Below are 2,358 nucleotides of genomic sequence, written 5' to 3'. Positions count from 1 at the left end.
GTTGAATTTAGTTTGGAATGATAGAAGATCCAGCCACAGACCCCAGATTTGTTCTTTGATCTTTTTTTGTCTTTCGGTTTTCTTTCCTCCGTGCTTCCTGATTATCCAGTCACAAGCTGGCTCTGCTGGGAACTTGACCATGATTGTAGTGCTTTCCAGCCGGGTTCCTCTCCCTCACTGGGAAGACAGTGTGACAGGTTAAAATACTGAATTCTCTTCTGGCAGTGTGGGTCATTGCCACTGCTGGGGATTTAAAAGTGCCTCTTCATGTGTAAGGCGAGGTGGTCCGACCTGGAAAAGGCCTGGTCGCACTTCTGGCACTGGAAGGGGCGGTGCCCGGTGTGTTTGCGGTAGTGCCTGGTCAGTTCATCTGAGCGGGCAAATTTCCACCCACAGCCGTCCCAGTCACATTGGTAAGGTTTTTCACCTGTGTGGGTTCGCAGGTGTGCCTTGAGATGAGAACTCTTGGTGTAGGTTTTGCCGCAGTCAGCGTAATCACAAGTGTGGGTGGCCATTCTTTTCCGGGGCCACGACCTTCTCCCTCTCTTTGGCTTGGGCTCCTCCGGCAGGCAGGAACCCGGTGGCATGAGCTCTTGGTAATGGAAAGGCGGGACCTGCGTCTGCAGCTGGTCCGGCAGGAAGGGTGGGTAGTTGGGCCCGGGGTGGGGGTGGAAGCCAGGGGGGAGCGGCAGGGCCGGGTGGCAGTCCCTGCTGCTCAGCAGTTCCTCGGCACTCAGGGTCGGCGTAGTCCTGCTGGGAAGTTGCCGCCCCAGGGGTAAGTCGTGGGTGGGTGGCGCCGGTGGCCGTTACTGAGCGAGGGTCCGGCGCCCAGGTGGGCCTCCAGGGGCCGGCTGACGGTACAGGAGGAGACCACCTCCTGCTTGATCTTGGGGCACATGCGCGGAGGACCGCCGCTGTAGGGCGCCACCACCGGGTGGCTGCCATCCGGGCTGCCTTTAACACTGATGACCGACAGGCTGCCGTACTCACCGCCGGGCGCGCTCAGCGACGACTTCAGCACGAACTTGCCCAGCAGCCCGCCCCCTGGCGGCGGCGGCGGCTGCTGCGGCGGAATGTACACCAGGACCAATTCGGGCCGCAGGAGCTCGGCCACGAAGCCGCCTGAAAGGCTCACGTCGTTGATGTCCGCCAGGTTGAAGGGCGCCGTGGGAGGGGGCGCCGACTCCCGGCCAAAGAGCAGGCCGCCGCCCACGCCGCCCGGCGCCACGCCTGCCTCTCCCCCAGGCCGGAGCGGGTAGCTGAAGCTGCAGGTGGACGGCGCGCTGGCCAGCCCGCTGCTCGACGAGGAGGACGAGGAGGAGGCCGAGGCCGAAGCCGACGAGGACACGGCAGCGGCCACAGACTCCTGATGGGACAGAGAGTTGGAGAGTATAAAGTCCAGGTCCAGATCGTTGAACTCCTCCGTCTCCCTCCGAGGTAGGAGTGCTGCGTTGCTGCCACTGCAGGCCGAGTCCTCTCCACGGCTCTCCAGGTTGGTGGCCACCGTCGCCGCCGCCAGGTCGTAGGGGCGGCCAGAGAGCACCGGGGGAAGTCGCTTCATGTGCAAGAGCTCCTCTTGCCAGCGGTTAGTCGGGGAACCTGCCGGACGCAGTGTCTTCTCCCTGCCCGCGTGGCCGGGTGCTAACGTGGAGAAGGACGGGAGTAAAGCGTCGCTGACAGCCATGTCAGACTCGCCAGGTGGCTGCCTCATTAATGGAGGCCCACAAGGTCCTTGGGAGCCCGAAGTTGGGGAGGGTCCCCCAAGGCCCCAAATCAACGAAGAGTACAAACTGGCTTAGAAAGGAAGCCAAAACCCCAAACCGCCTAAGATCCTTCTTCTTTGGATTAAAATGAACCAGTGATAAAAGTCTTTAAAAAAAAAGTTCCTTTGTATACAAAAGTTCTTAGAAAAATTGTAAACGCTTATAAAAATAGACAAGGCGAGTAAGTAGGTTCGGTAGCCAGGGCTGCGTTCTCAACGGCTCAGGGGTGTCCCCCCAAGTCTACAAGTCCAACATTAGCCCATATGTCCCACCCCAATACACAATGTCCTCCTCCATCTTAACAGACACATGCAGTGAGGGTGGCTGCAGATGGAAAGAAGTGCCCATCTGGGTTTCTGAGGTTGTTAACTATTTACTGGAATTAAAAGCGACTGTTGTGCACCTGGAGCGGCTGGTGTTTGTAACCACTCAGACACGAGGGCTCCATCTCCTTGTGCAGGACTACTAGTGATTTATTATCTACACAACAACTGCTCCAAGGCTGGTACATAGGCTGGTGATAAACTGTGACCTGTTTAAAATCTGTCCTTTTGTAGCTAGGTACAGAAAGGAAGGTCAGAGTCCAGGTCACTGC

General features: G+C 58.4%; 1 pseudogene; it reads right to left on the bottom strand.

The window, feature by feature from the left end:
• Nucleotides 1-216: 216 nt before the first annotated feature.
• LOC142437485 (Krueppel-like factor 4 pseudogene) lies at nucleotides 217-1,711 on the bottom strand (annotated as a pseudogene).
• Nucleotides 1,712-2,358: the final 647 nt, after the last annotated feature.

Source organism: Tenrec ecaudatus, chromosome 1 (genome assembly GCF_050624435.1).
Source record: "Tenrec ecaudatus isolate mTenEca1 chromosome 1, mTenEca1.hap1, whole genome shotgun sequence".
Lineage (NCBI taxonomy): Eukaryota > Metazoa > Chordata > Mammalia > Afrosoricida > Tenrecidae > Tenrec > Tenrec ecaudatus.
This window is presented reverse-complemented; position numbering and strand designations above follow the sequence as displayed.